Genomic DNA, 25,105 nt, shown 5'->3' with positions numbered 1-25,105 from the left:
GGAAAGAAACACCAGCTGAGCCATGTGACTGCGGTGTGAGGGAAGGCGGCCGGAGCAGAAAAGTAGAATGTTTCCCATACACAAAAGCTAGAAGTACAAAGAAACTGGAAAAAGCCTACAGTAAATTACCTGCACAAAACAGAAATTAACAAAAACTTAACAGATGTCCAAATAATACTGGGTTAAAAAACACAGTCTACTCACAGTAGACTATTAGTCACCCCACATTATCACCAATATCATACATATTCACACAGTCTGCAAGAGCGTTACCTCAATCTCACAGGAAACAAAAAGGTAATAAAAGAACAAGAAAGTGGTGACAGTTTCTAACTTAATGATTATTTTGCTGAAGAGTAGCAATGTTACTATGAAAATGGAAACTACTTGGCCAGGGTTGGAGGCTCACACTTGTAATCCCAGCACTTTGGGAGGCCAAGGCAGGTGGATCTCCTGAGGTCAGGAGTTCGAGACCAGCCTGGCCAACATGGTGAAACTCCATCACTACTTAAAATACAAAATTAGCTGGGCGTGGTGGCACATGGCTATAATCCCAGCTACTTGGGAGGCTGAGGCAAGAGAATCGCTTGAACCCAGGAGGCAGATGTTGCAATGAGCCGAGATCTTGCCACTGTACTCCAGTCTGGTGACAGGGCAAGACTGTCTCAAAAAAAAAAACAAAAAAAAAAAAAACAAAGAAAGAAAATGTAAACTACTGACCTTTCAAAATTAAAAGTATAACACTACAAACTTAAACAGCCCAGGAACCAAAAAACTTTATTTTGCTAATTAAAAACAAACTCTTAGACTGAGTACAGTGGGTGGCTCATGCCTATAATCCCTAGCACCTTGGGAGGCTGAGGTGTGCAGGGGCCATTGAAAATAATATGCTAAGAATAGATAAGGCTCAAGGACAGTATCTCTAGCTAGTTGCACTTTTAATGAACTCCAGTAGTCAAGGACAGTATCTCTAGTTGAACTTTTAATGAACTCTAGTAGGCGCCAAGAAGGCAGACAAGTAAGAAAGAGCTTAGAGACAAGGAACTAAGCAGAAGGTTACATCTGGGTGCAGAAAGTTTGTTTTGCATTGTGTTATTTTTGCTGACATGGGGTTTATGGAGTATGAATAAAGTGAGGCGGAGGCTCTAGGCGCGGCCGCCATGTTCTCTGTTTGTCTTTGTCTCTTGTGTCTGTTCATTCTCCACCACCCCCACTGCGGTCCTCAATAGAGGTGGGCAGATCATGAGGTCAGGAGATCGAGACCATCCTGGCTAACACAGTCAAACCCCATCTCTACTAAAAATACAAAAAATTAGCCGGGTGTGGTGGCGGGCGCCTGCAGTCCCAGCTACTCAGCAGGCTGAGGCAGGAGAATGGCGTGAACCCAGGAGGCAGAGCTTGTAGATTGCGCCACTGCACTCCAGCCTAGGTGACACAGCGAGACTCCGTCTCAAAAAAAAAAAAAAAAAAAAAAATTATTCAACTCCATTTTGTCAAAGCTGAATGTAGCTATAAAAAGAAGAACTGGGCCAGGCGCGGTGGCTCAAGCCTGTAATACCAGCACTTTGGGAGGCCGAGACGGGCGGATCACGAGGTCAGGAGATCGAGACCATCCTGGCTAATACGGTGAAACCCTGTCTCTACTTAAAAATACAAAAAAAACTAGCCAGGCGACGAGGCGGGCGCCTGTAGTCCCAGCTACTCAGGAGGCTGAGGCAGGAGAATGGCGTAAACCCGGGAGGCGGAGCTTGCAGTGAGCTGAGATCCGGCCACTGCACTCCAGCCTGGGTGGCAGAGTGAGACTCCGTCTCAAAAAAAAAAAAAAGAAGAACTGGAGGTCATAAAGTTAGTGGAGAGTTCTTTCTTTTTTTTTTTTTTTTTTTGAGACGGAGTCTCGCTCTGTCGCCCAGGCTGGAGTGCAGTGGCCGGATCTCAGCTCACTGCAAGCTCCGCCTCCCGGGTTCACGCCATTCTCCTGCCTCAGCCTCCGGAGTAGCTGGGACTACAGGCGCCCGCCACCGCGCCCGGCTAGTTTTTTGTATTTTTTTTTTTTAGTAGAGACGGGGTTTCACCGTGTTAGCCAGGATGGTCTCGATCTCCTGACCTCGTGATCCGCCCGTCTCGGCCTCCCAAAGTGCTGGGATTACAGGCTTGAGCCACCGCGCCCGGCCGTGGAGAGTTCTTTCTAAAGCCGTGTCAGGCTGGGCGCGGTGGCTCACATCTGTAATTTCAGCAGTTCTGGAGGATGAGACAGGTGGATCACCTGAGATCAGGAGTTCGAGACCAGCCTGGCCAACATGGTGAAACCCCACCTCTACTAAAAATACAAAAATTAGCCAGGCATGGTGGTAGGTACTTATAAACCCAGCTACTCAAGAGGTTGAGGCAGGAGAATTGCTTCAACACGGGAGGCGAATGCTGCAGTGAGCTGAGATCACACCGTTGCACTCCAGCCTGGGCAACAAGAGTGAAACTGTCTCAAATAAATAAATAAAGCCATATCTGCACCTATGAACATATCTAAAAGTAGCACATCAAATTTGATTAAGTGAGATCCATCAGGTATCAATGCAATCACCAAACAAAAACTCATCATTCTTGTTGATTTTCTCTGATTTTTTTTTTTTTTTTTTTGAGACAGGGTCTCCCTGTTGCCCACGGAGTGTAGTGGCGTGATCTCAGTTCACTGCAACCTCCACCTCCTGGATTCAAGCCATTCTTGTGCCTCAGCCACTTGAGGAGCTGGGATTACAGGCATGCACCACCACATCTGGCTAATTTTTGTGTTTTTAGTAGAGACAGAGTTTCACCACATTGGCCAGACTGGTCTCAAACTTCTGGCCTTATGTGATCCGCGTGTCTTGGCCTCCCAAAGTGCTGGGATTACAGGTGTGAGCCACCGTGCTCTGCTTTAGAAAATATCAAAAGGGATGGACTGTGCTCAGCTTTACAAAATATCAACAGGGCTGGGCACAGCGGCTCACACCTGTAATCCCAACACTTTGGGAGGCCAAGGCAGGAGGATCACTTGAGGACAGGAGTTCGAGACCAGGAGAGACCCCGTCTCTACAAATACTACAGAAATTAGCCAGGTGTAGTGATGTGCACCTGTAGTCCCAGCTACTTGGAAAGCTGAGGCTGGAGGATCACTTGAGCCCAGGAGTTTCAGGCTATAATTGCACCACTGCATTCAAGTCTGGGCAACAAAGAAAGATTCTGTCTCTAATGGAAAAGAAGGCCAGCATGGTAGCTCATGCCTGTAATCCCAGCACTTTGGGAGGCTGAGGCAGGAGGATTGCTGGAGGCCAGGAGGTCAAGACCAGCCTGGGCAACATAATGGGACCCCATCTCTACAAAAAATAAAATTAGCCAAGCATGGTGTTGCGTACCTATAGTCCCAGCTACTTGGGAGGCTGAGGTGGGGAAGGATCACTGAGGCCTGGGAGGTTGAGGCTACAGGGAGTCATGATAACGCCACTGCACTCCAGCCTGAGTGACACAATGAGACCTTGTCTCAGAAAACAACGGCAGACCAAAAAAGCCCAAAACTTTACAAATCTGGAACTTAATGAAGTGTAAAATAAACAAATACATACTCATGGCCTCCACAGCACAGCAGAGGTTAAAAAATAATACAGAATTCCATAAAGAAACCTCCACTTTAAGAAGAGTCTAAGCCAATTCTATGACAAGGCCAAAGTTATTTTACAAAGGTCTCATCAAGGAAACTGTCTTCAAGGCAGGCATAATGTTGCCCTCCTGTAATCAATCCCAACTACTCAGGAGGCTGAGGCAGGAGGACTGCTTGAGCCCAAGAGTTTGCACCAGTCTGGGTTACACAGTGGACCCGTGGACCCCTGTCCCCACCCCATCTCTAAAACAAAAAAGAAAGAAAGCTGTTTTTGGCAAATAAGGACTCTTGATACAATACAGTTTACAAAGCAAATAGCTAAAACTGATTAAGTCTTAAATCTGCATTACAACTCTAAATATTAGAGCCCTCCTCCCCGCCTGAACTCAGAGACCCAAGTGTCCCCTATTACAAATCCAATATATTCATTTATAATTTTCAGTTTTCTTTGAATGCAGAAGCCTCCTAACACTAGATTCTCACATAAAGTAGAAACAGTGAATATGAAATCCAGGAAACCCTATTACCCAAGTATTCCACAAGGAACAATGCCCTGTTTAGCAAAGCATTTCAGACACACAAATCTCATCCCTTAAGCCACAACAGACACAAGAAAATGCAAAACAAAACACACTCATAAAAGGAAACAAGACCGGGCGCGGTGGCTCAAGCCTGTAATTCCAGCACTCTGGGAGGCCGAGACAGGCGGATCACAAGGTCAAGAGATCGAGACCATACTGGCTAACATGGTGAAACCCCGTTTCTACTAAAAAATACAAAAAAAACTAGCCGGGCGAGGTGGTGGGCGCCTGCAGTCCCAGCTATTCGGGAGGCTGAGGCAGGAGAATGGTGTGAACCCGGGAGGCGGAGCTTGCAGTGAGCTGAGATCTGGCCACTGCATTCCAGCCTGGGCAACAGAGCGAGACTCTGTCTCAAAAAAAAAAAAAAAAGGAAACAAAAGGAACATTGACATAGTAGGTACTGCTCATCTATGTATGGTACTGCTAGGCATTTCACCTGTGTTACTTATCTCATTTGGCTGAAACGTATTACTGACCCAAGAGACAAGTGAGTGGTATGCCCATTTTACACACGGAAAAAGAAATAGCGTTATCAATACTGTATCAGGCACTGTTCGGTGCCTAGCATAAGTTACCTCAATTAATCCTCACATTACTATTCTGAGTTGGTATCTCCACTTTGAAGATAGGAAAACACGCCCAGAAACGTTAACTGGTGGTACCCTAAATCCATTGTCCCAAGCTGTCAGTTATCCTTACCAGGCTGTGCTTATAAAGCCCATTCAAGTCACACCATCCTTTCAAACCATTTCCATTTTAAGGATTGCACAATCAAAGAATCAACTCTCAATTACAGAAAGACTTAATTCTCCAGATTTTCATCAAAATTCTCTTATTTCTATATTACTTGCCTTTTGACCATTTCAGTGTACTGTAACTCTAGTATACGTGTTCTGGTAACTACAGCATTATATTAATAGCAATCGGCCGGGCGCGGTGGCTCAAGTCTGTAATCCCAGCACTTTGGGAGGCCGAGACGGGAGGATCACGAGGTCAGGAGATCGAGACCATCCTGGCTAACATGGTGAAACCCCGTCTCTACTAAAAAATACAAAAAACTAGCCGGGCGAGGTGGCGGGCACCTGTAGTCCCAGCTACTCGGGAGGCTGAGGCAGGAGAATGGCATAAACCCGGGAGGCAGAGCTTGCAGTGAGCTGAGATCCAGCCACTGCACTCCAGCCTGGGCGACAGAGTGAGACTCCGTCTCAAAAAAAAAAAAAAAAAAAAAAAAAAAAAGCAATCAACTTTGGGACGCTGAGGAGGGCAGATCACCTGAGGTCAGGAGTTTGAGACCAGCCTGACCAACATGGAGAAACCCTATCACTACTAAAAATACAAAATTAGCCAGGTGTGGTGGCACATACCTGTAATCCCAGCTACACGGAAGGCTAAGGCAGGAAAATCGCTCATTAAGAGGTTAATAATAAGTTAGTAAGAGGTTATTAAGAGGTTAATAGTAAGGAACATACTGTTAATAATGAGCATTATTAAGAGGTTAATAACAAAGAGCAAATCTGAAGTCTTAAAGCATAAAGTTTGCCCAGCTGCCAGAGACCTTTTTTCTATATCTTCTTTTTTTATACGAAAGTTTTACAAAATTTGTACGAAAATACAATAATTTTTGTATTTTTTGTAGAGATGAGGCTAGCTATGCTGCCCAGGCTGGTCTCAAGCTCCTGGGCTCAAGCAATCCACCTGCCTCAGTCTTCCAAAGTGCTGGGATTACACACACGCACCACCATGCCCAGTCCCTATCATATATATATATATATATACAAATTTTTTTTTGAGATGGAGTCTCACACTCTCACCCAGGCTGGAGTGCAGAGGCGCCATCTCAGCTCACTGCAAGCTCCGCCTCCCGGGTTCATGCCATTCTCCTGCCTCAGCCTCCCAAGTAGCTGGGACTACAGGCGCCCATCACCATGCCCGGTTAATTTTTTGTATTTTTAGAGACAGGGTTTGACCGTGTTAGCCAGGATGGTCTCGATCTCCTGACGTTGTGATCCACCCACCTCGGCCTCCCTAATTTTTTTTAAGGGAGAAAAATAGAAGAAAGGCCTTTCATGCAATTGACAGATACTCTCAGTATATTTTTTTGGGGGGGGGCGGGGGAGAGAAAGGAGTTTTGCTCTTGTCGCCCAGGCTGGAGTACAGTGGCGCCATCTTGGCTCACCACAACCTCTGCCTCCCTAGTTCAAGCAATTCTCCTGCCTCAGCCTCCTAAGTAGCTGGGATGAGAGGCATGCACCACTATACCTGGCTAATTTTGTATTTTTAGTAGACAGGGTTTCTCCATGTTGGTCAGCCTCGTCTTGAACTCCCGACCTCAGATGATCTGCCCGCCTCAGCCTCCCAAAGTGCTGGGATTACAGGTGTGAGCCACCACGCCCGGCCAACTTTCTTCACACTAGAACAAACTGAGAGACCTATGAGTTTTTTTTTTCTTTGGGACAGAGTCTCACTCTATTGGCAGGCTGGACTGCCGTGGCATGATCTTGGCTCACTGCAACCTCTGCCTCCCGGATTCAAGCAATTCTCCTGCCTCACGCTCCCGAGTAGCTGGGACTACAGGTGAGTGCCACCACACCCGGCTAATTTTGTATTTTTTTTTTTTTTTTTTTTGAGACGGAGTCTCGCTCTGTCGCCCAGGCTGGAGTGCAGTGGCCATTCTCCTGCCTCAGCCTCCGGAGTAGCTGGGACTACAGGCGCCCGCCACGTCGCCCGGCTAGTTTTTTGTATTTTTTTTAGTAGAGACGGGGTTTCACCGTATTAGCCAGGATGGTCTCGATCTCCTGATCTCATGATCCACCCGTCTCGGCCTCCCAAAGTGCTGGGATTACAGGCTTGAGCCACCGCGCCCGGCCTAATTTTTGTATTTTTAGTAGAGACAGGGTTTCACCACATTGGCCAGGATGGTCTCGATCTCTTGACCTCGTGATCCACTCGCCTTGGCCTCCCAAAGTGCTGGGATTACAGGCGTGAGCCACCATGCCTGGCACCTATGAGTATCTCTGAAATGTTCACACCCGAAAGTATTATCCTAACTAGGCCATTAATGGCAGATTTACAAACTTAGCTGTGCACAACATACAATACCTAGAAATTGATCCACCTAACAAAGCCATTCATATAGGTAATAAAGCAAAGGCAGGAACTTGTCAATTCTTAACCTCTCCAATTGATACTTTTTCAGTACACATTTTTTGAAAATGCTGTGCCGGGCACGGTGGCTCACGCCTGTAATCCCAGCACTTTGGGAGGCTGAGGTGGGCGAATCACCTGAGGTCGGGAGTTCAAGACCAGCTTGATCAACATGGAGAAACTCCCATCTCTACTAAAAATACAAAAAATTAGCTGGGGATGGTGGCATATGCCTGTAATCCCAGCTACTCGGGAGGCTGAGGCAGGAGAATCACTTGAACCTGGGAGGCAGAGGTTGTGGTGAGCCAAGATCGTGCCATTGCACTCCAGCCTGGGAAACGAGAGCGAAACTCTATCTCCAAAAGAAAAAAAAAGAAAAAAGAAAATGCTGTACATTCAAAGATAGGAAAATCTGACTAGATTAGAAATTTTAAATGCTATACACAGTGATTCGGATTATCGCTATAGACTACTTTATTATACATGCTGACATATTTGTATCTTCAGGAAGTTTGAATATGTCAGTAGACATCTCTCGTCATTGGCAATCCACATGAAGAGCATGAATTATAATCAATTAAACCTTTATAGAACTCCAACAGAGGACAGCAAAATAAAGGAGACATTCTTGACCTCAAGAAGTAGAGGAACACAGCCATAAAAGGAAATTAGGGCCGGGCAGGTTGTTCATGCCTGTAATCCCAGCAATTTGGGAGGCCGAGGCGTGTGGATCACCTGAGGTCAGGAGTTTGAGACCACCCTGGCCAAAATCGTGAAACCCCATCTCTACTAAAAATACAAAATTAGCCAGTCTAGGTGGCTCATGCCTGTAGTCCCAGCTACTTAGGAGGCTGAGACAGCTTGAACCTGGGAGGCGGAGGTTGCAGTGAGCCAAGATCGGAAATTAGGTCCTGATATATACTACAAAATGACGCATGGACCTTGAAAACAAAATGGTAAGTGAAATAAGCTAGACACAAAAAGCCAAGTATTACATGATTCCAGTTACATGAAATATCTAGAATAAGCAAATTCACAGATACAAAGATAGATTAGAGGCTACCAGAGGCAGGGGGGGAAGGGAAAATTGAGAGTTATTGCTTAACGGTCACAGAGGTTGTTTGGGGTGATGAAAACATTTTGAAAAGATCACAGTGATGATTGCACAACATCTCAATGTAATTAATGTTACTGAATTACACACTTAAAAATGGTTAAGGCCGGGCGCGGTGGCTCAAGCCTGTAATCCCAGCACTTTGGGAGGCCGAGACGGGCGGATCATGAGGTCAGGAGATCGAGACCATCCTGGCTAACACGGTGAAACCCCGTCTCTACTAAAAAATACGAAAAACTAGCCGGGCGACGTGGCGGGCGCCTGTAGTCCCAGCTACTCGGAGGCTGAGGCAGGAGAATGGCGTGAACCCGGGAGGCGGAGCTTGCAGTGAGCTGAGAGCCGGCCACTGCACTCCAGCCTGGGTGGCAGAGCAAGACTCCGTCTCAAAAAAAAAAAAAATGGTTAAAACGGGCCGGCGCAGTGGCTCATGCCTGTAATCCCAACACTTTGGGAGGCCGAGGCAGGTGGATCACGAAGTCAGGAGTTCAAGACCAGCCTGGCCAAGATGGTGAAACCCTGTCTCTACTAAAAACACAAAAATCAGCCAGGCACGGTGGTAGGAACCTGTAATCCCAGCTACTAGGAAGGCTAAGGCAGAAGAATCGCTTGAACCAGGGCAGCAGAGACTGCAGTGAGCCAAGATCGAGTCACTGCACTCTAGTCTGGGCGAAAGAGTAAGACTCCGTCTTAAAAAAAAAAGGTTAAAACAACCTAAATGTAAGACCTAAAACTATAAAACTCCTAGAAGAAAATAAAGAGGAAAAGCTTCATGATACTGGATTTGAAAATGATTTCATGGATATGACACCAAAAGCACAGGCAACAAAACCAGAAATAAACAAATGGGACTATATCAAATATGAAATATTTTGTGTATCAAAGCATACAATCAACAAAGTGAAAAGACAAATTACAGCATGGGAAAAAATATCTGCAAATCATCTATCTAATAAGGGGTTAATATCCAGAAAATAGAGGCTGGCTGTGGTGGCTCACACCTGTAATCCCAGTACTTTGGGAGGTTGAGGCAGGCGGATCACCTGAGGTCGGGAGTTCAAGACCAGCCTGGCCAACACGGTGAAACTCCCTCTCTACTAAAAATACAAAAATTAGCTGGGCATGGCAGCACATGACTGTAGTCCCAGCTACTCAGGAGGCTGAGGCAGGAGAATCGCTTGAACCTAGTGGGTGGAGGTTGCAGTGAGCAGAGATCACGCCACTGCACTCCAGCCTGGGCAACAGAGTGAGACTCCTTCTCAAAAAAAAAATCCAGGAAATATAAAGAACGTCTATAATTCAACAATACAAAAATCAAAAAACTTGATTAAAAATTGGGAAATGGCCTTGAACAGACATTTCTCCAAAGATAATATATAAATGGCCAAGCATACGAAAAGATGCTCAACATCACTAGTTAGCAGAGAAATACAAATCAAAACTACCACAGTGAAGTGTCTCACACCCATTAAGATGGCCACCAAAAAAAAAAAAAAAGATTGGTGAGGATGTGGAGAAACTGGAACCCTTGTGTACTACTGGTGAGACTGTAAAATGGTGCAACTTCTTCTATAGAAAGCAGTATAGGGTTCTTAAAAAAACAGAAATAAAAAAACTATTCCAGTGGACTGCATTCTTTCACAATAATAAAAATTAAAAACAGAAAGATCACTTGATCCAGCAATCCCACTTTGGGGCATATATCCAAAACAAATGATACTGTTCCAGAGGCTGGAATACCTATTTGCACACTCAGTCACAGCAGCACTATTCACAATAGCCAGGAGGTAGTTGCAACCCAAAAGTCCATTAGTGGATGCAGTCCATAAACAACATGATATATATATATATATATATACACACAATGAAGTATTAGCCTTAAAAAGGAAATAAATCCGGTCACATAGTATAACATGGATGAGTCTTCAGGACATTACACTAAGTGAAATAAGTCTGTCACAAAAACCAGACATGGTATGATTCCACTTACATGATGTTATCTAAAGTGGTCAAAATCGTAGAAACAGAAATAATGGTGGTTACCAAGGGCTAGTGGGAAGGGGAAAAGGGGAGCTGTCGTCTAATAGGTATAGAGTTTTAGACATGCAAAATGAAAAACTCACAGATCTGTTTTCCAACAGTGTGAATGTACTTAACATCACAAAACACTTAAAAATGACTAAGTTAGTAAATGTTGTGAGTCTTTTCTTTTTCTGAGACAGAGTCTTGCCTTGTCGCCCAGGCTGGAGTGCAGTGGCACAATCTCAGCTCACAGCAACCTCCGCCTCCTGGGCTCAAGCGATTCTCCTGCCTAAGCATCCCAAGTAGCTGGGACTACAGGCACATGCCACCGCACCTGGCTAATTTTTGTATTTTTAGTATAGACGGGGTTTCACCATATTGGCCAGCTGGTCTCAAACTCCTGACCTCGTGATCCGCCCGCCTTGGCCTCTCAAAGTGCTGGGATTACAGGCGTGAGCCACCGCGTCCGGCCAATTTTGTGTTTTTAACCACAATTTTAACATGTAGGCCGAGCTCACTGGCTCACATCTGTATTCAGAAGTTCAAAACCAGCCTGGGAAAACAGTGACACCCTGTCTCTACTAACTAACTAACTAACTACTAACTAACTAACTAAAGGCCAGGCATGGTAGTTCACGCCTATAATCCCAGTACTTTGGGAGGCTGAGATGGGCAAATCACCTGAGGGCAGGAGTTCTAGATGGGCCTGGCCAACATGGTGAAACCCCATCTCTACTAAAAATACAAAAACTATCTGGGCGCAGTGGCAGGCACCTGTAATACCAGCTATTCAGGAGGCTGAGGCAGGAGAATTGCTTGAGCCCGGCGGGCAGGGTTGCAGTGAGCTGAGATCACACCACTGCACTCCAGTATGAGTGACAGAGCAAGACTCCATGGCGGGGTCGGGGCTAGGGGGTTGGGACTGGACCCACACCACAAAACTGTGACTAGGATAAGCCTGTTTTGCGAAAATAGGCATTTCTATAGCATATAAAAATGATGGGCAATATAAAGACCCAATATTTAACAATCATCTCTAAGTGGTGGCACTATAGGTGAGTTTCTTCCTTTTTTGACTTATATGTATTTTTTATAATGAATCTGTAACTTCTGTATTAAGAAAAATACATGGAAATGTTTAGAAAAATAAATCATTTTGGCTAAAAACTTCACTGTCTGCCTATTACATCATGGGTATTTCACCATGTTACTGAAGCTGAACTAATACCATGTGAGACATATGCTGTTTCTTTCATTTTGCAGGTGAGAATAAACTGAGGAGCAGAACAGTTGAGTGACTTGCCAAGGTTGTATAACTAGTAAATGACAGAGCAAGTATTACAATCCAGGCCTAGTTCTAACTTCAAGTCAGGGTCCTTTCCCATTTCATTACATCTCAAAGGGTAGATTGCATTATTATACTCATGATATTGTTTAAAAAAAAAAAACATAACCTTGGGCAAGTAAGTCACTTAACTTCTAGGGCCCTCAGTTTCTTCATCCAAAAAGTGAAGGGGTTCTAGAAAAGATATTCCATCTCTAACAGCCCCTCCTGCTAGTGGATCTTAAGTCTAGACAGCACAATCTTTAAAGAAAATCCTGGGTTTTCTTTTCTTTAAAGGGATCAGAATGAATGGTTGAATAGAAGTTGAGGCCTATGCTCTGGGCCAAAGGCCATTCTTAATGGAAACAGGTGGTGGACTGTCACGAGAAAAGAACCACTAGGGGAACCATAACCTTCCTGGTTAAAGCAACAGCTGAAAGCTCCAGCTTTGCTTTACCAACAGTGCTGCTTCAATCTTGGCTAACTCATGATCAGAAACCACAAACTAGGTAAGTAAAGCCAGAAGAATATAAAAATTAGCATGAGAAGAAAATCACCGTAGCAATAGTTTGTGCACGCTATTGTAATTCCATGATTTTCTAAATGGACTCATTAATGCTAAAACAGAAAGGGTGATTCTATTTGGAGCCGCCTTCATTCTCACCAAGGATTAATGGAGAGGCTGAAACTTCCATAGCACTCGGAGAGAAGCTACACTTGTGGGCAAGGGGAAAGCATGCAATTAAAGCCTTCCCAATTCACGAGTAATCAGACAGTGAAAAGATCTTTAAAAGGTGAAGTTCCCGTCGGACGCGGTGGCTCACGCCTGTAATCCCAGCACTTTGGGAGGCCGAGGCGGGTGGATCACCAGAGGTCAGGAGTTCGGGAACATCCAGCCTGATCAACATGGTGAAACACCGTCTCTACTAAAAATACAAAAATTAGCCGGGAGTGGTGGCGCATGCCTGTAATCCCAGCTACTTGGGAGGCTGAGGCAAGAGAATCGCTTGAACCTGGGGAGGTTGCAGTGAGCCGAGATCGCGCCACTGCACTCCAGCCTAAGCAACAAGAGCGAAACTCCGTCTTAAAAAAAAAATAATAATAAAAAAAATTGAAGTTCCTGTAAAGGATTCATTGAGTATTTGTAACCTCTTACACTGCACACATTATAAAGCATTTCATGCTCCTTAAAACTGTTATACAATCTTTTTACTCGAAGGTAATAAACCTACAGCTCTCTCCTGGCGAGAAAGAGATTCCATTTTGCGGAACCAGATCCCAATCAAAATCTCACCACATTACCCTCAACTATGGGTACGAGCCTAAACCAATGAGAAGCTCCTTGGTGCATGTGCAATGGTCTCCGAGAACTAAAACATCCTGCCCGAAGGACCACAACCAAGACACCACCGGCTTTAAATTCAAAGCCTGTTCCCTAGCGAAGAAAGCGCTTCAATGTGTTCCCCGCGCTCCCGGGTGCGAGATTCCTGCCCAGCTACTAGGCCATGACAGGGTGAGCACCTGATATGGGGGGAGGGCAAGCCAAGGCCCTAGCGGATCTGGGGAGAGAAACCAGGGGCTCTCGAGGTTCCGGAAAAGCGCTGCCTTTTAGGGGCGGGGACCCTTTGGTACCCACAGGGGTGAACACCAAGAACACGTGAGGCGACAGGGGCAGAGATGGGGTGTCCCGGGCAGGTAGCCTGGGTCCAGCACGGCAGCCAGAAAGAGGAGGAAAACGGAGCTGGCACTGGGTAGGGAACGAGGCCTTTGAGCCCAGAGGGTGAAGGTAAAGGGCGCGGGGAGAGGAAGCAAGGCCACGAGGAGGGCGGGTCTCCCTGGGCGCGGGGGCACGCGCCGGGCAAGCCCGACAGGACCGGGGGAGCCGGGGACCCCGACATGCAGGAGGAGATCGCAGCCCTGCCCCAGGACGCAGAAAACGAGGAGAGGCCGCGCCCGGAGGGCCCTGTGACCCGCGGCCTCCCGAACCGGACCCGCCCCGCGGCGCCTCCCTCTTGCCTTCTTTCCCTCCCTCCCTCCCGTGGCCCGTTATCCTGCGGCCGCAGCACTCACCAGCGGCTGCACCTGAGCCCGCCGCTACCTCAGCTGCTGCCTGTGCCTCCGCAGCCGCCGCTGTCGCCGCCGCCTCGCTGCTGAGGCCGAATCCCGGGGGAGCCTCCGCGTCCCGCCGCCGCTGCCGCCAGAGCAGAACACCCCAAAATGGCGGCACTTCCGGCACCTACCACCGGCGGGGAGGGCGGAGTAGGAGGGGGAGCGCGACGAAGGGGAACGTATCACCGCGGCGCCGCCCGCAGCGCACAAGCGAGCGGAGCGCGGCGTAGGGGCGGGCCGAGCGCCGGGCACTGCAGCGCCCCCTTGGGCTGGGAAGTGGAGGAGCTGCCGCGCCTAAGCCCCTGGGGCCGCGGGCGGAGCCCTCAGCCGAGAGAGCTGCAGGGGCACATCTCTTTGTCTCCGAGCCCTGCTGGAGGGAAGAGCCAGGCCTGGGAATCAAGTTCTTGACTCCGCCCACCGCACCCACAGGAGCTCTAGATGACCCTGGTGGGCAAGGAGGCACCCCTACTGGGCACTGAGTAGGAGCATAATAAGATATTTGTTGAATAAATGGATGAGTGAAGGAGTGACTGGTGCTTCGCCAGCGTTGGGCACATGGCACGCCCCTTTTTGCCCCAGCAGATAAGCAACAGCATCCAGGTCTTCCTTCTTTGCTAGGATGTGGATATGTGTGTTCCAAGTGCAGGGAGTGCCTTTTAGCAAGATAATCAGTGTGAACGCACAACCTGGCAACGATCGCTGCGACATCAGGAAGTTCACAAAGATTCTATTAAGAGACCGATTGCTCAGCCATAACCTGCTTTTCCCAGAAAAAAAAAAACGTTTTCTTAACAACTCAGGTTAGGTCTTTAAAGACTTCCTCCCGAGTTACTCAGGAATCCCTGGGTGTAGATGGAACGCAAGCAGTACAATTTGTTGTTGTTGTTGTTGTTTGAGCCAACCTTTATTCCGTAGGTTCCAGACCTTGTGAGGCAGTTAAATGCAGGTTAACAAAACTTTGTTCTGGAAGCTTTTGGCCCCATCAACATGCAAATAACTCATGGGATCGTTTCTCTGTAACATGATCTGGCTTCCCAGAGAATATAATTTTTATACCCACAAATACTGATTATATCCTACCTTACCACAAACAAGTGGGCTTCCAAGCAGAAGCCTCAAGGCCTCAAGGGTTTTCCTCTGTCGCCTTTGGAGGGAAAAAAAAAACTAACCACAGTTTTTCTGGTACCGTTTAGTCCTTAAATTGTACATGATCATATTCCCTAATTGTACTGGGTAGTTTTATATACATTCATAATGCTGATATATGATCTTGTTCTTGTTAATAGTTTTATGTGTAATTGAAAACATTCTGTATTTATAGACCATTATAGCTTACAGAATGTTGTCAAAAATATTACCATATATTTCCTCCTATAGGTTATAGAAATGTTTCAAGCAGAGAATCTGTCTCCTTTTGTGCTCCATAGAATCATGTGGATATCCACATGGCTCACTTCCTCATCTCCTTCAGACTTTGACTTAAGTGTCACCTTCTTAGTCCACTTTTCCCTGAGCACCCTATTTTACATTGCTCACACACATGGCATACGTATGCACACTATGCGCACACACACATGCACACACCCATGCTTTCAATCCCACTTTCATTTTTGTCCAAAACACTTATCATTATCTAACGCAGTTTTGTTTTTTTTTGGGGGGGGGTTTTTTTTTTTTTTTTTCTTGAGACAGTCTTGCTCTTGTCACCCAGGCTGGAGTGCAGTGGTGCAATCTTGGCTCACTGCAACATCCACCTCCCAGGTTCAAGCAATTTTCCTGCCTCAGCCTCCCGAGTAGCTGGGATTACAGGCGCCTGCCACCACGCCTGACTAATTTTTGTATTTTTAGTGGAGACAGGGTTTCACCATGTTGGCCAGGCTGGACTCAAACTCCTGACTGCAAGTGTTCTGCCTGCCTCTGCCTCTCAAAGTGCTGGGATTACAGGCATGAGCCACTGCACCTGGCCTCACAGTATATTTTGTACTTACATATTTTACTTGTTTTATTGACAGTAGCCCAGAAGGTAAACCAAAAGGTAAACTTCATGAGGATAGAGGTTTTGTCTGTTTTATTTCACTGCTCTATCCTTAGGGCCTCGATAATGCCTAATCCATAGTACATGCTCAATAAATATTGTTGACTTAATTAATAGGTGTATCTAAGTGCCAGGTATGGAAAACAAATGAAATGTTCAGCCTTTAGAAGCTTCTTGGAACCTGTCCATCAGCTAAATAAGGACAGGCACCACGCCCATCTTGTTATATCTCCAGTGCTTTTCACAGTATCTGACTCAATAAATATTTCTTGAAGAGCAACCAGAAACTTTTCCATACCCATCTTGTTATTCTCCTAATATCGCTGCTGCTTTTCACTGTATCTAACTCAATAGATACTTCTTGAAGAGCAACCAGAAGCTTTTTCCTATTCTATCTGCACCTTGACTTAGGGCTCCCATTTGCAAGGGAGGAACTTGCAAGGTATTAATATCACTCTTGCATTGAGCTACCGAGGAAGGCCACAGCCTGTTAGCCCAAGATTAGGGGAAGAACAATTACATGAAGAACTCAAATAGATTCTGTAACTTCAAAAGGTTTCAGCAGCATAGACAAAATGCTAAACAGTCCAAATACAAAAAAAAAAAAAGGCTAGTGTGAGATTTAAGAGTATGTAAAGCTTCCTGTTTCATGTTTTGGCTTACAAATAGATTAAGATTTTTTTTTTTTTTGAGGCGGAGTCTGGCTCTGTCTCCCGGACTGGAGTGCAGTGGCCGGATCTCAGCTCACTGCAAGCTCCGCCTCCCGGGTTTACGCCATTCTCCTGCCTCAGCCTCCCGAGTAGCTGGGACTACAGGCGCCCGCCACCTCGCCCAGCTAGTTTTTGTATTTTTAGTAGAGACGGGGTTTCACCGTGTTAGCCAGGATGGTCTCGATCTCCTGACCTCGTGATCCACCCGCCTCGGCCTCCCAAAGTGCTGGGATTACAGGCTTGAGCCACCGCGCCCGGCCAAGATTTATTTTTTTAAAAAATAGCCAGTGTTGGCCGGGCGCGGTGGCTCAAGCCTGTAATCCCAGCACTTTGGGAGGCCGAGACGGGCGGATCACGAGGTCAGGAGATCGAGACCATCCTGGCTAACACGGTGAAACCCCGTCTCTACTAAAAATACAAAAACTAGCCGGGTGAGATGGTGGGCGCCTGTAGTCCCAGCTACTGGGGAGGCTGAGGCAGGAGAATGGCGTAAACCCGGAGGCGGAGCTTGCAGTGAGCTGAGATCCGGCCACTGCACTCCAGTCCGGGCGACAGAGCGAGACTCCGCCTCAAAAAAAAAAAAAAAAAAAAAAAAAAAAAAAATAGCCAGTGTTGTCCAGGCGCAGTAGCTCATGCCTGTAATCCTAGCACTTGGGGAGGCCGAGGCAGACAGATCACCTGAGGTCAGGAGTTCAAGACCAGCCTGGCCAACGTGGCAAAACCCTGTCTCTACTGAAAAATACAAACATCAGCCGGGCATGGTGGCGTGTGCCTGTAGTTCCAGCTACTCGGGAGGCTGAGAAAGAATCGCTTGAACTTGGGAGACGGTGGTTGCAGTGAGTCGAGATCGAACCACTGTACTCCAGCCTGGGCGACAGAGCAAGACTCCGTCTCAAAAAAAAAAAAAAATAGCCAGTATTAGTAAGAGTGCAGAGAAATAGACTTCTCCAAGTGGTGGAGGGAGTAAAGTTCAGGTAATCTGCCTAGAGGAATCTGAACTTTTACATACCTTTCTAGGAATTTATCCTAAGGAAAGATTCATGCATAATGGCAGAGACTGTAACGTGTTTTATTTTTTATTTTTATTTTTCTAGACACAGGGTCTTGCTCTGTCACCCAGCCTGGAGTGTAGTGGTGCTATCATAGCCACTGCAACCTTGAACTCCTGGGTTCAAGCGATCCTTCCACCTGAGCCTTGTGAGTAGCTGAGATCACAGGTGTGTGCCACCATGTCCAACTAATTTTTTTTTTTTTTGTAGAGACAGGGGTCTCACTATGTTGAGACCCAGGCTGGTCTCAAACTCTTGAGCTCAAGCAACCCTCCTCACTCTGCCTTCCAAAGTTTTGGGATTACAGGTGTGAGCCATGACACCTGGCCATAACATTGTTTAAACAGCATAAAATTTGATACAAAAGGAGATTGATAAATTATGGTTCATTCATAGCCATATAACAATAGAGAAATAATTATAGAGGAAATGATGATAGCCAGGCATGATGGCTTACTCCCATAATCCCAGCTACCCTGGAGGGCAAGGCAGGAGGACTTGAGTTCAAATCCAGCCCAGGCAACATAACAAGACACCATCTCCACAGAAATAAAAAATTTAAAAATGTTAGCCTGGCATGGTGGCATGCACATCTGCAGTTCCAGCTTTTTAAGAAGCTGAGGTAGGAGAACCCCTTCAGCCCAGGAGTTCCAGGTTGCAGTGAGCTATGACCATGACACTGCACTCCAGCCTAGGCAACAGAGTAAGACCCTGTCTCTATTTGGTTTTTATTTATTTTTTATTAATTTTTTTTTTTTTTGAGACGGAGTCTCGCTCTGTTGCCCATGCTGGAGTGCAGTGGCGCCGTCTTGGCTCACTGCAACCTCTACCTCTCAGATTCAAGCGATTCTGCTGCCTCAGATCCGGAGTAGCTGGGATTACAGGCATGCGCCACCATGCCTGGGTAATTTTTGTATTTTTAGTAGAGTCAGGGTTTCGCCATGTTGGTCAGGTTGGCCTTGAACTCCTTACCTCAGGTGATCCACCCACCTAGGCCTCCCAAAGTGCTGGGAGCCACCGCGCCCGGCTTATTTACTTTTCTTTCTTGTTTTTTTTTTTTTTTGTTTGTTTGTTTTTTGGCTTTTGTTTGAGACAGAGTCTGGCTCTGTGGCCCAGGGAGTGCAGTGGCACAATCTTGGCTCAGTGCAACCTCCCCTTCCCAGGTTCAAGCGATTCTCCTGCCTCAGACTCCTGGGTTGCTGGGACTACAGGCGCATGCCACCAAACCTGGCTAATTTCTTGTATTTTTAGTAGTGGCGGGGTTTCACCGTGTTAGCCAGGATACTCTCAATCTCCTGACACCGTGATCCACCCGCCTTGGCCTTACAAAGTGCTGCGATTACAGGCATGAGCCACCACGACCGGCCTGTTTTTCTTTTTAAAGAGACAGGATCTTGCTATATTGCCCAGGCTCGTGTGCAGTGACTTTTCACAGGCATGATTCCACTACAGATCAGCACGGGATTTTTGACCTGTTCCATTTCCAGCCTGAGCCAGTTCACCACTGCTTAGGTAACCTGGTGGTCCCCCACTCTCTGGAGGTCACGATGTTGATGCTGAACTTAGTGCAGACACCTGATTGACATAGTGCACCGTAGCCCAGAACTTCTGGACTCGAGTGATTCCCCTGCCTCAGCCTCCCGAGTAGTTGGGACTTACAGGCACATGCCACCTCGCCCTGCCCTTGTCTCTAAAAGAAAAAAAGAAAACTATTTTTTTTGAGACGGAATTTCACTCTTGTTGCCCAGGCTGGAGTGCAATGGTGCAATATCGGCTCACTGCAAATTCCACCTCCCGAGTTCAAGCAATTCTCTTGCCTCATCCTCCCGAGTGGCTGGGATTACCTGTACCCACCACCATGCCCAGCTAATTTTTTGTATTTTTAGTGGAGACAGGGTTTCACCATGTTGGCCAGAGTAGTCTTGAACTTCTTTTTTTTTTTTTTTTTTTTTTTTTGAGGCGGAGTCTCGCTCTGTCGCCTGGACTGGAGTGCAGTGGCCGGATCTCAGCTCACTGCAAGCTCCGCCTCCCGGGTTTACGCCATTCTCCTGCCTCAGCCTCCGGAGTAGCTGGGACTACAGGCGCCCGCCACCTCGCCCGGCTAGTTTTTTTTGTATTTTTAGTAGAGACGGGGTTTCACCGTGTTAGCCAGGATGGTCTCGATCTCCTGACCTCGTGATCCGCCCGTCTCGGCCTCCCAAAGTGCTGGGATTACAGGCTTGAGCCACCGCGCCCGGCCTAGTCTTGAACTTCTAACCTTAGGTGATCTGCCCGTCTCAGCCTCCGAAAGTGTTGGAATTATAGGTGTGAGCCACCGCGCCTGGCCAGAAAGAAAACTCTTAAGGCCTGGTTACATTCAGGTGGTGCTGCGAGCATTGCGCTGCATCACATCTGGAGGCCTATAGCCTATGACATCAGGTTGTCTGTCCTGTTTTTAGTGACACAGACCGTGGTTGAGGTAGCCTCAGCCTGATCCCTCTGTGGTCAAGTTTCCTATGAGTGTTTCATCTAATGCTTTTATCCATTGATGGCTATTAACTAGATCCTTTTTTTTTTTTTTTTTTTTTTTTTTGAGACGGAGTCTCGCTCTGTCGCCCAGGCTGGAGTGCAGTGACCGGATCTCAGCTCACTGTAAGCTCCGCCTCCCGGGTTTACGCCATTCTCCTGCCTCAGCCTCCTGAGTAGCTGGGACTACAGGCGCCCGCCACCACGCCCGGCTAGTTTTTTTTTTTTTGTATTTTTTAGTAGAGACGGGGTTTCACTGTGTTAGCCAGGATGGTCTCGATCTCCTGACCTCGTGATCCGCCCATCTCGGCCTCCCAAAGTGCTGGGATTACAGGCTTGAGCCACCGCACCCAGCCTAGATCCATTATTTTACCAAAATGCAGATTTTCTGATTTTATGTATATATATAATATATAACATACACTATATATAATGTATAATATACACACTATATATAATGTGTAATATACACACTATATATAATGTATAATATACACACTATATAATTATAACACTATATATAATGTATAATATATACACTATATATAATGTGTAATATACACACTATATATAATGTATAATATACATACTATATATAATATATAATATGCATTCTATATAATATGTAACATGCATACTATATAACATAATATACAATATAATACACATATATAATATACATACAATATATACATAAAACAACACATATAATTATAATATATAATATACATGTCATATATTATATAATGTACATATATAATATATAATGTGCATATTATATATAACATATAATGTACGTATTTTATATATATATATATATTTTTTGAGACGGAGTCTTGCTCTGTCTCCCAGGCTGGAGTGCAGCAGCACGATCTCAGCTCACTGCAACTTCCCCCTCCTGGGTTCAAATGATTCTCCTGCCTCAGCTTCCCGAGTAGCTGGGATTACAGGCATGCGTCACCACACCCGGCTAATTTTTTGTATTTTTAGTAGAGACGGCTTTCACCATGTTGGCCAGGCTGGTCTCAAACCCTGACCTCCAGTGATCCACCCTCCGCGGCCTCTCAAAGTGCTGGGATTACAGGCGTGAGCCATCACGCCTGGACTTGTGATTCTATACTTCTTTCCACATGCGGGAAGTGTCTTGTAAAGAACTTTCTCTCACCAGTGAGATATTTGGTTACCCTGAAATACAGTTCACAGAATAAAGGCAATGGAGAGCAGGAATCTTTGTCTATTTTGTTCACTGATGTAGTCCAAGTACAGGAAGAATGTCTGGAAATTCAGGCTACTCAGTAATTTTTTTTTTTTTTTTTTTTTTTTTTTGAGACAGGGTCTTGCTCTGTCACCCAGGCTGGAGGGCAGTAATCATGGCTCACTGCAGCCTTGACCTCCCTGGCTTATGTGATCCTCCTGTCTCAGCGTCCCCAGTAGCTGGGACCACAGACACACACAGACACACGCTATCATGCCTGGCTATTTTTTAAATTGCTTGTAGGGATGGGGTCTCCCCATGTTACCCAGGCTGATCCTGAACTCCTATATTCAAGCAATACTCCCGCCTCAGCCTCCTAAAGTGCTAGGTTTACAGGTGTGAGCCACTACTTGGCTAGTAAATGTTTTTGAATTGAATTGAAATCCTTACATTGGAATACTATGTAACTTTTTTTTTTTTTTTTTGAGAAGGCGTCTCGCTTTGTTGCCAGGCTGGAGTGCAGTGGCGTGATCTTGGCTCACTGCAAGCTCCACCTCCCGGGTTCACGCCATTCTCCTGCCTCAGCCTCTGACCAGGCTGGAATGCAGGGGCACAGCTTGCTCACTTTAGCCTTGACTTCTTACGCTCAGGTGATCCTACCATCTCAGCCTCCCAAGTAGCTGGGACTACAGACATGTGCCACCATGCCCAGGTAGTTTTTAAATTTTTTGTAGAGCTAGGGTCTCATTCTGTTGCCCAGGCTAATCTTAAACTCCTGTGCTCAAGCGATCATCCCACCTCAGGTAGATGTGAGCATGGCGCCCGGCCTATGTAACTTTTTGAAAAGAATAAAGTAAATCTACCTCTGTTGCACCGACATGGTATAATATTCACAAATATCACTGACTGAATAAAGCAGAGGCCGGGCGCAGTGGTCCATGCCTGTAATCCTAGCACTTTGGGAGGCTGAGGTGGGCGGATCACCTGAGGTCAGGAGTTCAAGACGAGCCTGGCCAACATGGTGAAACCCCATCTCCACTGAAAATACAAAAATTAGCCGGGCGTGTTGGCGCATGCCTGTAATCCCAGCTGCTCAGGAGGCTGAGCCAGGTGAATCGCTTGAACCCAGGAGGCAGAGGTTGCAGTGAGGAGAGATCACACCACTGTATTCCAGCCTTGGTGACAGAGTGAGACTCTCTCAAAAAAAAAAGTCGGACGTGGTAGCTCACGCTTGTAATCCCAGCACTTTGGGAGGCTGAGTCAGGCAGATTGCTAGAGCTCAGGAGTTCAAGACCAGCCTGGGCAACATGGCAAAACCCCGTCTATACAAATATTAACTGGGTGTGGTGGTGCATGCCTGTAATCCCAGCTACTGGGGAGGCTGAGGTGGAAGGATCACTTGAGCCTGGGAGGTCGAGGCTGCACTGAGCCAAGATCACACCACTGCTCTCAGCCTGGGTGATGGGAGTGAGATGGTCTCAAATGAGAAAAAAAAAAGAACAGCAAAGGCCAGAGGCATGAGAATCGCCTGAACCCATGAGGTGGAGGTTGTAGTGAGTGGAGAATGTGCCACTGCACTCCAGCCTGGGTGACAGAGTGAGACTCTGTCTCGAAAACAAAAAACAAAACATTTTCTCTATATGGTTATAATGACCTTTATCAACATGTGTACATGAATATACAAAGACCACATGTTGTATGATCCATGTATATGAAATGTTTCGAATACGCAGATCCACTGAGACAGAAAGTCAATTCGTGGTTGTCAGGGAATGAGGGAATGGGGAGTGATTGCTAATGGGTATAGGATTTCTTTTTGGGATGATGAAGTTTTCTAAAATTAGATATTGGTGATGGTTGTGCAACCCTGTGAGTATATTAATAAACATTGAATTGTATAGTTAGGAGGGTGACAAGGCATATGCATTATACCTCAATAAAGCTGTTACCAAAAAAAATGTTAACATTGGAGGGGGAAGGACATAATGGACTCTCAGTACTATTTTTTTTTTTTTTTTTTTTTTTTTTTGAGGCGGAGTCTCGCTCTGTCGCCCGGACTGGAGTGCAGTGGCCGGATCTCAGCTCACTGCAAGCTCCGCCTCCCGGGTTCACGCCATTCTCCTGCCTCAGCCTCCTGAGGAGCTGGGACTACAGGCGCCCGCCACCTCGCCCGGCTAGTTTTTGTATTTTTTTTTAGTAGAGACGGGGTTTCACCGTGTTAGCCAGGATGGTCTCGATCTCCTGACCTCGTGATCCGCCCGTCTCAGCCTCCCAAAGTGCTGGGATTACAGGCTTGAGCCACCGCGCCCGGCTTCTCAGTACTATTTTTAAAACCTTTCTGTGCATCTAAATTATTCCACATTTAAAAGTTTATTCCTGGCCGGGCGCAATGGCTCAGGCCTGTAATCCCAGCATTTTGGGAGGCCAACGTGGGTGGATCACGAGGTCAGGAGATTGAGACCATCCTGGCTAACACGGAGAACCCTCGTCTCTACCAAAAAGACAAAAAATAAGCCGGCGTGGTGGCGGGCGCCCGTAGTCCCAGCTACTCGGGAGGCTGAGGCAGGAGAATGGCGTGAACCCGGGAGGCGAAGCTTGCAGTGAGCCAAGACCACGCCACTGCACTCCAGCCTGGGCGACAGAGCGAGACTCTGTCTCGAAAAAAAAAAAAGTTTATTCCACAAAGAGACACCACACCCACTAAAATGGCTATAATGAAAGACAGATAGTAAGTGTTGGCGACCATGTGGCATGGCAACATTGGAACCCTCCATACTCTCCTGGTGGGAATGCAAAACAGTGCAGTCACTTTGGAAAACTGACAGTTCTTCTAAAGGTTAAACATAGTAATACTCTATAACCTCACAATTCCATGATTAGTCAAATATACAAGAGAAATGAAAACCTATGTCCATGGCCGGGTACGGTGGCTCAAGCCTGTAATCCCAGCACTTTGGGAGGCCGAGGCGGGCGGATCACAAGGTCAGGAGATCGAGACCATCCTGGCTAACACGGTGAAACCCTGTCTCTACTAAAAAATACAAAAAACTAGCTGGGCGAGGTGGCGGGCGCCTGTGGTCCCAGCTGCTCGGGAGGCTGAGGCAGGAGAATGGCGTGAACCTGGGAGGCAGAGCTTGCAGTGAGCTGAGATCTGGCCACTGCACTCTAGCTTGGGTGACAGAGCGAGACTCCGTCTCAAAAAAAAAAAAAAAAGAAAACCTATGTCCATAAGTTGTATGCAGATGTTCCCAGCAGCATTGTTCAACATAGCCAAAAATGGAAACAACTCAAATGTCCATCAACTGATGAACGGATAAAAACATGTGGTCTGTCCATACATTGAAATATTATTTGGCAATAAAAAGAAGGACAGTCCTGATACTTGCTACAACATGGACGATCCTTGAAAACATTCTAAGCATAAGACAGATATCAATACACAAGAGATATCTATTAAGAGAAAAAGGCTGGGCATGGTGGCTCACACCTGTAATCCCAGCACTATGGGAGGCCAAGACAGGCGGATCATGAGGTCAGAAGATTGAGACCATCCTGGCTAAGACGGTGAAACCCCATCTCTACTAAAAAATATAAACAATTAGCCAGATGTGGTGGCGGGCGCCTGTAGTCCCAGCTATTCAGGAGGCTGAGGCAGGAGAATGGTGTGAACCCGGGAGGCAGAGCTTGCA

General features: G+C 46.5%; 1 protein-coding gene across 28 annotated transcripts in view; it reads right to left on the bottom strand.

The window, feature by feature from the left end:
- Positions 1–14,396, bottom strand: part of CELF1 (CUGBP Elav-like family member 1) — a 96,823-nt gene extending 82,427 nt beyond the window's left edge. For all 28 annotated transcript variants that reach the window (XM_033204939.1, XM_033204918.1, XM_033204932.1 and 25 more), the window contains exon 1: positions 13,884–14,396. The gene's annotated coding sequence lies outside the window, so the exon portion shown is untranslated. The remainder of the gene's footprint in view (positions 1–13,883) is intronic.
- Positions 14,397–25,105: the final 10,709 nt, after the last annotated feature.

The sequence above is a fragment of the Trachypithecus francoisi genome, unplaced genomic scaffold (genome assembly GCF_009764315.1).
Source record: "Trachypithecus francoisi isolate TF-2019V2 unplaced genomic scaffold, Tfra_2.0 Lachesis_group8, whole genome shotgun sequence".
In the NCBI taxonomy this organism is placed as follows: domain Eukaryota; kingdom Metazoa; phylum Chordata; class Mammalia; order Primates; family Cercopithecidae; genus Trachypithecus; species Trachypithecus francoisi.
Note: the sequence above shows the minus strand (reverse complement) of the source record. Positions and strands in the feature narration are given on the sequence as shown.